Genomic DNA, 13,403 nt, shown 5'->3' on the forward strand with positions numbered 1-13,403 from the left:
CCATGATAAACCCTCCAAGCAGAACAACCGTCTGCATGCAAGCTGTCGAATAACGTCAAATATTGGAACCCGCTGTAGATCTGAAATATTCTGGATGCTAAACACAGACCAAATTGTTGGTAGACGTGGCTGTCGAGCATTCAGCTCTAAGGAGGAGGTTTGGCAGCAGATTTCTCTCTCCTGAAATGTAGGGTTGAAACAACAGCTGTGTACATCTTGCCGTCGCCTCTGTCCTCCCTGCTCCCACTGCTGGTTTCTGAAGACGTATAGACATGACGTTAGCCACACTTCATACTCGCCCTGTAACTATTTGTGTATTTTCATGCATTCTCCCCTCAAGCCAGCTCCAATCTGAATTGGAAACTGAAGACACACCATCACCCCCTTTTCAGCTCAGCTGAGAGGTGGACATTTGAGCCAGCCTTTGAGCATGTGCAGAGGCCGGCTTTACAAACAGGAGTTCCAGGTGGGGGTGGATTGCAGGTGTGTGGGAAAACAAACAGGTAATGCACGTCGGGTGATTATATCCCCGCTCCCCTTACACCCCCTGGGGCAGACAAGCAGTGAGTCACTCAGTTGTACAGCACTGTGAAAATGCAATTTGAAACTTGGGGAGGAGGAAGATCCTCAGTGCAGGTAGTTTAGTTTAGTTTTATATTTGATATCCCGCTTTATCACTACCCTAAGGAGTCTCAAAGCGGCTCACAATCTCCTTTTCTTTCCTCCCCCACAACAAACACTCTGTGAGGTGAGTGGGGCTGAGAGACTTCAGAGAAGTGTGACTGGCCCAAGGTCACCCAGCAGCTGCAGGTGGAGGAGCGGGGAAGCGAACCCGGTTCACCTGATTAGAGTCCACCGCTCTTAACCACTACACCACACTGGCTCTTGACTCTTAATCTCAGGGTCATGGGTTTGAGCCCCACATCGGGCAACAGATTCCTGCATTGCAGGGGGTTGGACTAGATGACCCCTGAGGTCCCTTCTAACTCTACAATTGAGTGATTTTTGTCTTAAGCTGCTAAAGTATCCATAGGCTCCTTCCTTGGAGAGAGACGCTAGCAGTCCACCATGTGGCTAGATTTATGAAACCAGAGTCCATACATACATACATAAGGACCATACCTTGCCATCCTGTAAGAACATGAGACAAACTTGCAGCTGGATCAGGCCAGGGCCCATTTCCTCTGGTTTTCAGCAACTAAGATTCAAAAGGAATTCTGCCTCCTCCTCCATGAATCCGTCCAATTCTTTTCTAAAGCCATCTAGGTTTTTGGTTGCGGAAGGGAGTTTTGCACCTAAATTATTTATTTTATCTATCCTGAAGCTTCCAGCATTCAACGCCATCAGATGCCCACAAATCCTGGTGTCATGGGAGAGGGAGGGAAACATTTCTTCCTCCAATGCCATGCATAATTGCATAAACTCCTGCCATGCCGCCTCTTAACTGCCTGAAAAGCCCCCAAATGCTGCAACCCCCTCCTCACAGGAACAGCCCTTTATCTGGAGCGGAACAAAAATCCACCTAGCTCAACACCCTCCTGCTTTCCATGGTGGCCGGCCAGGATTTGAGGGCAACAACCTTTTCTCCCTCCCTCCTTGGTATCCATACTCTCCAGGCAGCCTTTCTGTGAGGTCAGAGAACCTCACAAGAACCTCACACCACGAAATGCAGTCCTGGAGGTTTTTTCCAGGGCCAGGGTCCCTCCCCTTATTGCATCACTTCCTGTGTGCAAGACTGAACCTCCCTGTGTTGCGCAAAGTTAAATGCAGTTAGTTCCTGTGTGGCCCCGTTCAAATTCGACAGCTCCACCACAAACAACAGGAGTGGAAGAAGTTTGCAGCGGTTGGATACAGCCCAGCACCCTGTTCTCTGTCAGGTGCACCAAAGTGTAGTGGCTCACCTGCAGGACCTCTCTCTCCCAGCCCTATGCGGAAATGTGTGGATTTGAGACCTTCTTCTGGGAGGGCCTGCCGCCCAATCACAGGCAGGAGACTCCAGGATATCATATCCTCTGAACTTTTGTGGCGGGAAGGGGAACAATCGAAACTTTCCCTCTGTTTCTTCCTTCCACTACTACGCACTCTTTTTCTTACCTGCGATGGAGGGGGGGAGACATTTCTTTGCTCCCCTCCAGAGAGCAGTCCCCCTTTTGAACTGGACTGCGGATATTTGTAATAATAATAAAAATAATATTTTATTTATATCGCGCCCTCCCTAGCCGAAGCCGGGCTCAGAGCGGCGAACAACAATAAAAGTAACACAGCATTCTAAAATCAATTCAAAATCAAATTACAGTGGTACCTTGGGTTAAGTACTTAATTCGTTCCGGAGGTCTGTTCTTAACCTGAAACTGTTCTTAACCTGAAGACCACTTTAGCTACTGGGGCCACTTGCTGCTGCCGCGCCGCTGGAACACGATTTCTGTTCTCATCCTGAAGCAAAGTTATTAACCCAAGGTACTATTTCTGGGTTACCAGCGTCTGTAACCTGAAGCGTATGTAACCCGAGGTACCACTGTAATGGCAACCATTGGACTAGAGTTCTGTGAGGATTACCAAGGTAAAGGTAAAGGGACCCCTGACCATTAGGTCCACTCGTGGCCGACTCTGGGGTTGCGGCGCTCATCTCGCTTTATTGGCCGAGGGAGCTGGCGTACAGCTTCTGGGTCATGTGGCCAGCAGGACTAAGCCGCTTCTGGCGAACCAGAGCAGTGCACGGAAAGGTCGTTTACCTTCCCGCTGGAGTGGTACCTATTTATCTACTTGCACTTGGACGTGCTTTCGGACTGCTAGGTTGGCAGGAGCAGGGACCGAACAACGGGAGCTCACCCCGTTGCAGGGATTCGAACCGCTGACCTTCTGATCGGCAAGTCCTAGGCTCTGTGGTTTAACCCCCAGTGCCACCTGTGTCCCTTTGAGGATTACCAAAGGAGAGGGTAAATAATAATTTTAAAAATTTACCTCCTCCTTTGGTAAACATTTAAGAATTATTACCTGCCTGATTTTCATCACTGTGTATCTCCCCCACTTCTCCCACCCACCACGGGCCAGTGGAGACCCCCTTGCTGGCACAAGCCACAACTCCTTATTCTGCCCCTCCACATAGAAGAGAATTAGAAGAATCTGCTGGGTCAGGCCAAAGGGGGCCCATCCAGTCCAACACCCTGTTCTCACAGTGGCCCACTAGATGCCCTGTTGCAAAACCAGCAAGCAGGACCCAAACACAAGAGCCCTTTCCCCCCCTGGGGTTTCCATCAACTGGTTCAGAAGCATCACTGTCCCAGACCATAGAGGCAGAGCGGGGCCACTGTGGCTATTAGCCATCGATAGCCCCCTCCTCCATGAAACAGGGTTGTTAAGACTGCGGAGACCAGAGGAGGGGTTCCTTGTTGGTTGAGTTGCCCAGATAGGCCCAGGGCTTGCCGATCGGAAGGTTGGTGGTTCGAATCCCCACGACGGGGTGAGCTCCCGCTGCTCGGTCCCTGCTCCTGCCCACCTAGCAGTTTGAAAGCACGTCAAAGTGCAAGTAGATAAATAGGTACCACCCCAGCGGGAAGGTAAACGGCGTTTCCGTGCGCTGCTCTGGTGTCGCCAGAAGCGGCTTAGTCATGCTGGCCACATGACCCGGAAGCTGTACACCGGCTCCCTCGGCCAATAAAGTGAGATGAGCGCCGCAACCCCAGAGTCGGTCACGACTGGACCTAATGATCAGGAGTCCCTTTACCTTTACCTTACTCCATAAAGGGTGAGGTGAGAAGCCATGGGTTTGGGGTGAGCAGTGAGGTCTAGAAGCTGTGAGCCTGCAGGGGGCAATAGGGAAGGGAGCCTGGGCTCAGAGGGTGGGGGGGTGTGAACAGCCTCCCCACGTGTGACCCCTGGTCCCTTTCCGTGCCATGGGCTACCTGACGCCCTCCTCCAACGCCCACATTGACTCACACAATCACTCCTACCTCCTCCTCGGCCATTTCCCATCCTTTCTCCTGGAAAATTAGCTGCTCCCTCCCGGGGCTAATGCCGGATTTCCGGGCTGTCAGAGCTTAGATTGATGCCTGGTGAGTGAGTCACTCTTGCAGCAGGAGCCTCTGATTGTGTGAATGAATCAAAGGGGCTGGATCCCTGCCTGGCTGGCGTAAAGCAGGGCTGCTCTCCCTGGATCTCTGCCTCTCTTCCTCGACTGCAGCAGGAGGGGGCTGGCCCAGAGTGAGGAGCCGCAGGTGGAGGAATTGTGGGGTGGGGGTGCTGGACCTGTGGAGCAAAGGGGCAGCCCGATTCAGCAGAGGCTCCCGGATTCAATTTCATGCTTGGCCAGATCCAGTAGGTGGGTGGACAGATGGGAGAGGAGGGGAAGGGAATGAGTGGTCTGCTTAGGACCACTTCGCTCGCTTTCTGGCAGGCCTTCTGGCTGCTCTGTCAGCTACACCCCCTTCCTCCTATGCGGCCCACTACTCTGCAATACCTCTGCCTGCCCCCAAAAAAACATCCACACAAAGTGAAAAGGCAGACAAAGGGGGTTCCCACCAGCCATTCACCAGGGAATAAAATCTGGGAGGTTTGCAAAGGCAAACTCCAGGCCGTGGCCCCCCAATCCCTTACAGAGGTTGCAAGGGCCACACACCCAGACAATCTTCCTGAGAAGTTTGGCCGAGGGGCTTGGAGGTAAGACTTGAGGGGAAAATGCTCCCTATGGCCTCGCTCCTTCCCTTCAAGGCCCCCCTGTGGGTGAGCCCCTTCCCTGCCTGGGCTAAATTAGGTTTTGCTGGATCAGGCCAATGGCCTATCTAGTCCAGCGTCCTGTTCTCACAGTGGCTAAACGGATGCCTCTTCTGGGAAACTCTCAAGGGGGACGTCAGCACAAGAGCAAAATTATTCCAGCAGCTGGGATTCAGAAGTGTCACTGACTCCAGCTGTGAGGCAGAGCAGAACCTTCACAGCTGGTAGTCATTGGCAGCCCTCTCCTCTGTGAATTTGTCCAGGTCTCCTGTAGCAGGGAGTTCCACATGTTAACCCTGCACTGCATGAAGAAGGACTTTCTTCAATCTGCCCTGAATCTTCCAGTGTTCAGCTCCACTGGATGCCCACGAGTCTCTGTGGTAGGAGAGAGGGAGCAATTTTTTCTCTTTCCACTTTCTTCATGCCATCCATAATTTTTCAAACTTCTATCACTTTGCCTCTTACTCGGCTTTTCTCTAAGCTGGAACGTCCATAACACTGCAACCTTCATGATGGAGATGGACTGAGCTTTAAAGCTGTCAATTAAAATGTAAACCTCCTGTCCCATGTGTTTGGGAGAATTGTGAGAGTGAACAGGCTGTGAAACCTCTTTGGCAACTTACTAGAAGCTAGGAATTAGGAATATACACTTTTTTATCCCTGTTAGTGGTCTGCTGACCTACCCCTCTTTGTCCCCGTTGCTAAGAATGAACCACCCCTTTCAGCAAAAACAAAAAAAAGTTTACTTACAATTCAACGCAGACAGCAAATACATCAAAATAGTACTTCTTAGTTACAAAATACAAAATTCCAAAAAGGTGTGACCTAGAACAATTAAGATATCCAAACATGTGCTATGCAGACTTGGATCACTCTTCTCCCTTCTGTTTCCCTCTTAACACTCTCAGACTGTTTAAGTAAACAATAAAAATATAAAGCTTACTCACCTATAAGTCTTGCCAGGATTCAACAACTCCAGTGATGAAAATCAGACAGGCAGTAATCTTGAACAATTACCAAAGCACGTAGTCCAAAAATGGTGTGTGTTCTCTTGAGGAGAGCTCACAGGCATTTTTCCCCCATCACAGGTAAGGAGAAGAGTGTGAGAGGAAGAAGAAGTTTTCTATCATTCCCCTTCCTGCCACAAAAGTTTAGAGGATATGACATCATACAGTGTCATCATACAGCTAGCAGATCAATCCTCCAAGAGGCATGACATGAAGTAGGGGCTGCCTCGCCCCAGCCCTACCTGAAGAACACCTGCCTCCTCATCACACCTGCCTCCTTTTCTTCTCCATTATTCTGCTCTGGGGACTCTCTTGCCTGCCTCCACGTAGGCCCTTCCTGTTTCTGCCCATTCGTTCATCCATTCACCCCCTTTCTCTTCCACCCGTTTCTTCTGGTTTGCGATTCCTGCAATGGGCAAAATGACCTTTGGGTTCCCTTCCAATTCTACGATTCTAAGAAACAGCTCTCCCTCTCTCAGAGGCCCTGCTTGCCCTCCCCTTACTCCCTCCATGTCTCATCCATTCACCCCCCCCATTCTGCCCTTCAACACAACCAGCTGCCCTGAATCCCCCCCCATACACATGGGGACCTCTGCCTGCCTGCCTCCCTCCCTCTGAACCTTTGACCTCTTCTGCCCTTCCCCAAAGTGGACGGACTTGTGCGATGGGGGTGGCAGCAGATTTCCAGCCTCCCCACAGCCCGGGAATATTTTTTCTTTTTTCTTTTTTTGGGTAAACAAATAAGCTGTGATTTTTTGCACCCATCAAGAATAACAGACTCCTGTGAAGATTATTTATGGCACTAAACACTCTCTGCGAGAAATCAGAAGTCATGAGTCAGAGGCCTGGGGCGCTCCTCTGTTCGTTGAGCGGAGAGGAAAGAGAAGAGGCAGAGGCACAGCCAGGGATTCATTTTGCTGGTCCCCCACCCCAGTTTATAGAAGGGGAGATGCTGGGGCTTATGCCCCCCTTGCCCTGATCCCAGGTTTGGGGGTGATTCTCTGTTGCTGGGCAGCACAAGCAGAGTTTGGAGGGCAAGAGAGAGAGGCTGCAGGTCTGATTCGAAACAGGTTGCAGAACCGAGTCCTGGGTGCAAGTGACGCCCCACTAACTCAATCCTGCGGCAATATTTTGGTCTGGTAATTTGCAGGGTGCGGGGGCACCTTCTTCTGACCCATCTCTACAAAGAGGCTCCATCTGGACTTAGAGCCTCACTAGGTAGCCAGGGAGGAAGGAAGAGCGGTGTGTGGGTCAGCGGCAAATCTGGGAACACTTCTCCCACCCATAGATGACTGAGGGGGCAGGTCTGGAGCAGGACCCCCTGCCCCACTGCACCTTGCCATGTGCAGATGTTTGCATCGTCCTCAGAGGTGAGGTGGGGATGCCCTCTTGATGTGTGGAGTGGCCATGGATTCAGGGCAAGCCCCACTGCGCTTTCCCGGACGCAATTAAGGGAGCTGCCTTGCCAGGCCAGAGACTGTCCATCCACCTGACCCTCTTGTGTTCCTGCATCTGACCGGCAGCATCACTCCGGCTTCTCAAGGCCCAGAGGTCTCTTTCGCACTGTTGGGCGGATTTTGATCAGCAGGAGAGGATATTTTATTCATTTATTACCCTCCCTCTTTCTCACTTTGTGTGAGAATGCAAATACCTATTTCAGCAGAGTGATATCACCATCTGTGCACAGCTCATCTCTAGAAGCTTTTAGGAGAAGGTTGTACAAGCTTCTGGAACAAATGATGATATCCAAGGATACATTAGGCAGGCCTGGATTACGTTCTCCCTTTATGTTTCCATCTTAACAAAGAAACCACTCTCCAGACTGTTAAAGTAAACAAGAAAAATATGTGGTTTACTCACATTAAAAGTCTTGCCATGTTTCAACAGTGACAGCGATGAAAAGCGGGCAGCCGATAATCCTGAGATGTTACGAAAGTCCATAGTCCAGTTCAGAATGGAACTTGCAGAGATGCTACCCCACTGTAGGTCAGAATCAGAGTGTGCGGTGGCAGAAAGAATATTAAGTTTTCTATTGTTCCCGCCACAAAAGTTTAGAGGATATGACCTCACAGAGTCCCGTTCGTGATTTGGCCGCAGATCCTCCCACACCCACCATGTGTAGAATCCTAGAATTGTGGCTTTGGAAGGGGCCCACAAGGGTCATCTAGCCCAACCCCTGCAATGTATGTCGGGAACTGGCTTATGCACAGTGGTCCACCCAGTTCAGTACTGCCTGCACTGATTGGCAGCGCACATCATGGTGAGAGGAGCTGTCTCTAGCATGTGGATCAAGTGGGCTCAGGAGGCTGGCTGCAGGTCAGGGCTGGCTCCTCAGGTAGGCATTGCTGGGCCAGGAGGCTCCAATTTAGCCCGGTGTGAGGCTTTTAGTGCTCTTGCTTTAACAACGTGGGTGGGTGCCCCTGCTGCCTGTCAGTGCTGTGTGTGTTGGAGGGGTGATAACAGGGTCAGCTGGAGGGGGGGCTGGTATGGTGCTGCCGCCGCTTTTTCTACTTCTTCATGCAGCGCAGAGTTGAACTGAGGAACTCTCTGCCACTGGAGACAGGCATGGCCGACAGCCTGGATGGCTTTAAAAGACGATGGGGGCAAATCCATGGAGGAGACTATCAATGGCCACTAGCCTGCTTTCCCTTTGGGGCTCCTGACTGGCCAAGACAGGACGCTGGCCTCGATGGGCCCCCTTTGGCCTCATCCAGCAGCCAGGCCCTCCTGATGTTCTTGCGTTCCTGTTGCTTCTGGAGCCGCCCCCCCCCTCTCTCCGCGGGGCGGGAGGCTGAGCGTGTGAGTCACAGGCGGGCAGCAGCCGAGCCAAGCCATTGAGGAGGAGATGATGATGGCGGTGATGATGATGATGAGACATCCTTTCTGGTTAATTAGGCACAGTTTATAGCTCTGGGGTGGGAGGGGCAGGAGGGAGGCGGACCCCCCCCTCTCCGCCTCGACTCAGGGGGATTTGTAGGGAGGAGGAGGAAAGCAGCAGCCGGAGCTAGTTGTGTGTCTGCGTGTGTTGCGCGTGTTGTGAGTGCCTGCTGCTGCCGCCAACAGCGAAAAGAGCAAGGCGGGGGGGGGGGGGAGGCTGAGAGGGAGACTCATCCTCGGCTGGCGCTTCCCTCTCGCGTCGGGGGAGCTCCGTGGCGCGGGGGGGGGGGTTCGCCCTTGGCCCCAGCTCAGGAGAGAGAGGACGGGCCAGGAAAGGAAGGGAAGGGATGTGAGGGAGTGGGCGTTGGGGGGGGGGTTGGTGAAAAGAAATTGGGGGGAATCATTGGAGCTTCTTCCCGGGTTGGACCAAAGCATGGGTAGGCAAACTAAGGCCCGGGGGCCGGATGCGGCCCAATCACCTTCTAAATCCGGCCCGCGGACGGTCCGGGAATCACCGTGTTTTTACATGAGTAGAAGGTGTCCTTTTATTTAAAATGCATCTCTGGGTTGTTTGTGGGGCGTAGGAATTCGTTCATTATTATCATTTTTTATTATTATGGTCCGGCCCCCCACAAGGTCTCATGGGACCGGCCCCCTGTTGAAAAAGTTTGCTGACCCCTGGACTACAATGATCCTGGGGGGCCCTTCAAAGGGGAAGAGAGAGGGGAAGGCCGGACAGGAGCTCCGGGAAACTTCCTGGAGGGGCAACTGACGTGACTGAGGAGGAGGCGCCTCCCCCAGGAAGAGCAGGCTATGGCGGGGGTGGGGGGGTTATATATTAAGAAGCAGGGATGCTGCGGAGAGGGAGTTTCCTCCGCCCCGCTCTCTTCCCTAGAGCCCCCAGGCTGCGATTTCCCGGTGGGGTTCCTGCACTGCAGAGGGGCTGGACTAGATGATCCCTGAGGATCCCTCCCAACTCTACCATTCTGGGAATCTGCAGGCTTCCCACTGGGACGGAGTGGAATCGGATTCAGGGTGGGGCCAAAGGAGGTGCGTGCTTCGTGCCGGCCAGGGTTTGGCTCACTGACATCGGGCGAAGGAGGCTTTTAAAAAGGGACAGATCCATGGGGCGGGGGGGGGGAGCTCTGTCCGGGGCTCAAGAGAACCTCCATGTTACAGGCGTGCGGGAGAGAGTGACGCTCTTGCCCCCCCCACCCGCATCATGCCTTCTGAGTTTCACCAGAGTGCTGGCTGGGTCGTGTGAAAGGCTGATGCGCACGGAAAGGGCTGCTCTTGCCAACTTGCCTCTCCGGTGGCAGAAAGTCCAGGGGTGAGGAGGAGGAGGCCTCGAAATAAAGCGGCGAAGCACCTCCCTCCCCCCCCTCCATCCTTGTCAAGGTGAGAGGCAAAAAGACCCCCCCCACACACACACACACGCTGCAGAAGAGTCATCCTGGCTGTTTCTCCTCCCCGTCACTCTCCTTCCAGCTGGTGGGGCACGTGATGGCAAAATAGGGATCTGGAAATAGCCCGAGGTGGGGGGCCCAGTGTGTGTGTGTGTGTGTGTGTGTGTGTGCGTGTCCCGGTCCCGGTGGGCGAGTGGGCGGCTGTGGCGCAGCACGTGCCAGCGGAGAGAGAGAGACGTGTCACGCTACACCAGCGCTGCTGCAGCCCACCAGGCGAAGCTGTTTCTCCGCCGCCTCTAGACGCTGCTACTCCTGGGGTGCTTCGCTCCCCGTCCCTGGTGTGCGCCCCCCCCCGCTCTCCCCTACAATGCAGGACCCCTGCTCTTTGCAACGGACCCACCCCGCTCCCATTCCAAGCGCAAGAGCCATTTCTGCCCTACAAAAGTCTCACACTCAGTTCAGAGCCTGTTGCTGCAATATTTGCGCGCTCCCCTCTTATACGGCCGGTGTGCTTCAGATCTTCTTGAAAGCGCAGAACCAAACGGTTGGAGAGGGGACCCCCAAAGGTCATCGAGCCCAACCTCCCTGCAATGCGGGAGTCACGGAGTCCCTGACAGGTGCCTCCCCCGCGCCAACCTCTGTTTATAAAACTCCGAGGAAGGAGACCCACCACTTTCCGAGGTCATCCGCCCCATTATCCAACAGCTCCGATGTGTCCCCCCCACTCCGCTTGAAAATCTGTCAGGATCTGAGCGCAGGGGGAAGAGCCGGTCGTCCAAATTCAAGGGGAGGGGGCCTGATCTATCAGCACTTTTTAACGGCCGAGCTAGTGCCAAGCGCCTGCACGGGAGAGGTGCCAGTTTTGCTCTCTCCGGCAGGATCCAGCCTGTTTAGGATCACGGTTTCTTTGCGCCTGGGAGCCACGGAGAGGTCCCGATCCTTTGAGCAGGGCTCTTTCCTCGATCCCATGAGCGGCGGCGCATCAAGTGTTTCTCCGGGGTGTAAATGAGCTTTGCGTTTTGTGCCTGGGACTAGAAGGAGCCTGCCTTAGTTTTGCGCATTCCGGCGTGGCGAGGGAACCTGCCGGCGCGCTCTTTCTCCAGCATCCCGGTCGCTTGCTGCCCTTTATAGATCTCCCTCTTTGCCGCGTGGCCGGCAGGGAACGAACCCGCGAGAAGCAGGCAGGGCGTGGGGTTCGGCCTCTCGGTCAGGCGGGCTGCGTTTACGGGGGAATCGGGGCCTAGGAAAACAGGGTCACCCGGCGCCTTTGCCGGCTTCTTGCTCCGGGGAGCGGCTTCCTTCAGCACCTCGGACAGCTGCCCCGGGCGGTTCTCCCTGGCCGCCCCCTGGCCATTCCCGGCTTCCTCTCAAGCGCTGGCGGGGCTCAAGAGAGGTGCTGTGGGGGCTCAGACATGACTTGGAACCTGCCCCCCTTTGGAAGCCCCAGCTGCTACAGACAGCGGTGGGGGGCTGGTTGCAGTTCAATCAATCAGCCTTTATTGGCCGCAGAGAAGACAGAAACGCAAAACATAGAATAAGGTTGTTTGCAGTTATTCCGGAAAAGTACTTTGCAGCTGCTCAGGGGCACTCGGGAAAGCGTGAAACGAACCTCTGAATGGGTGGTGTGAATGAAACGAAGCGTGCCGGCGGTGGCGTTGCGTGGACGCGTGTATAGTGGATGGGGCGAGGGGGGGGGAGTTTGCGTGTAATCTGGAGAGCCGCGCTCTCTCCCTCGCTGTTACGCTCCGATCTCCGTTTAGGGCTTTAGGAAGCGATGAATCACGCGGCCGCGCGCGCTCCGAAATGTTATCAGCTGCTTGCCACTGCTTCGTCCTGAGGCGGGGAGCGCGGGGGGGGGGAACAGGCAGGAGAAATGAATGCCATTACAGGATGGGGCGGGGGGCGGGCGGAAGGCACACGCGAGCGAGCTCCAATCCCTGCAGAAGAGTATTGGCCTCTTTCCACTCTCTCTCTCGTCCCCCCTCCCTCCCCACAAATATCCACATGCAAACAGGCTCATTGCAGGTATCTCGGGTGGGGGGGGGGGCGAAGGTGGGGGCGAAGACGGACGGATGAGTCACAGTTAATGAAGGTTTGCGAAGGATGAACCGCTTTTCCGGTGTCGCCTCGGCCTTTCGCTGCCACCTTGGAGTGAGGGGCGGGGCGGGCGGGGGGGGGGAGGAAGCGATTAATTTATCAGAAGAGGTGCCGGGGGCCATTTCAGGAGCGCGAGAAGCAAACACTCTCCCCCCCGCCCCCGCCGTCAGAGGTTGAAAGAGCCGCGTTCCGATGTGGTCAGGATTAAATGGGAAAAAACGATCCCTCCGCACAAACCTCGCCAGCATCGCTGTCGCTGTTTGGCGGAACCGGCGCAGACCAATCGACCCTTACCTCGCTGGGAGGCGGCGGGGGGGGGGGGTACCGAGGGCCGGGTCCTGGTTCTTAGCAAAGGGCACGTGGTTTTTAAGCCCCGCGACAACCCCCTGCACTTAGTGGGGGCGAGGGAAGGGGACTCTGTACATGCTCTAAGGAAAGGTGGAGGAGGCAATTCGCTCCTCCATGAATGGAGTAGGGGGGCAAAAGGCAGCAACTGACTCCCCCCCCCCCCACTTCCCTGTATTGGGAACTGGGCTCAGTGCGGCTGTGAGCCCCGGAGAAGGTTTTCGACCGGGGACAGCAGAGGCTTCGGGGCTGCTCTCCGCATGCGGGCCTGGGGTGCACTCCTGGGGTGAGGGGTTTGCATCTGAAAGCTGCTCCCACCCGCCGGTCAGCACAGCCCCCCCCAGCCTCCTCCTCTTCCTCCTCCCGCTCCGGTGACGCAGGAAGCGGCTGCAGAGAGTGAGTCACGCCGCTCCGAGAGCGCTTCAGAGACCAGCGGCAGCTAAATATAGGGCGACGGAGAGGAGGAAGGCTAGGGGGCCACGAAAGCTTTTCCCACCACCACCAGAGGCGCCCCATAGAGAAGGGCAGCTAGGAGGGGTGAGATCTGGCCAGGGTGGGAGAGGTCAGTAGTGGACCTCCCTCCCGTCTCCCAGCTGAGTCTCTGGATCACTTGTGGGGAGGTGGGAGGGTCTTCGAAGCCTCCTCCCCCCCCCCCGCACAGAACTTTAGAGAATCATCCAGGGCTTCCCTGGAAGGGGACGACGTGGTGGGAGCCTAACAGAGCTCTACCTCTGAGAATGTGCAGGGGAAAAAATCCTTTCCATCTTTCTCAGTAGCTACAGGCAGCCCCTCACAGCTTTTGGGGGTGGGGGGAGCAGTGGGGGGAGCCAAAGTGGAGAAACTGTGAATGCAAGCTCTTTACCTTTCCTCCCAACAGCCCTGCGGGCTAGACCAGGAAGTGCAGCAGGCCTCTATAACAAGCAAACTGCGCTCTGCTTTGCAACTTGATCTCCTGGTAGTT

Source organism: Podarcis filfolensis, assembly GCF_964270895.1.
Source record: "Podarcis filfolensis genome assembly, chromosome: 13".
Lineage (NCBI taxonomy): Eukaryota > Metazoa > Chordata > Lepidosauria > Squamata > Lacertidae > Podarcis > Podarcis filfolensis.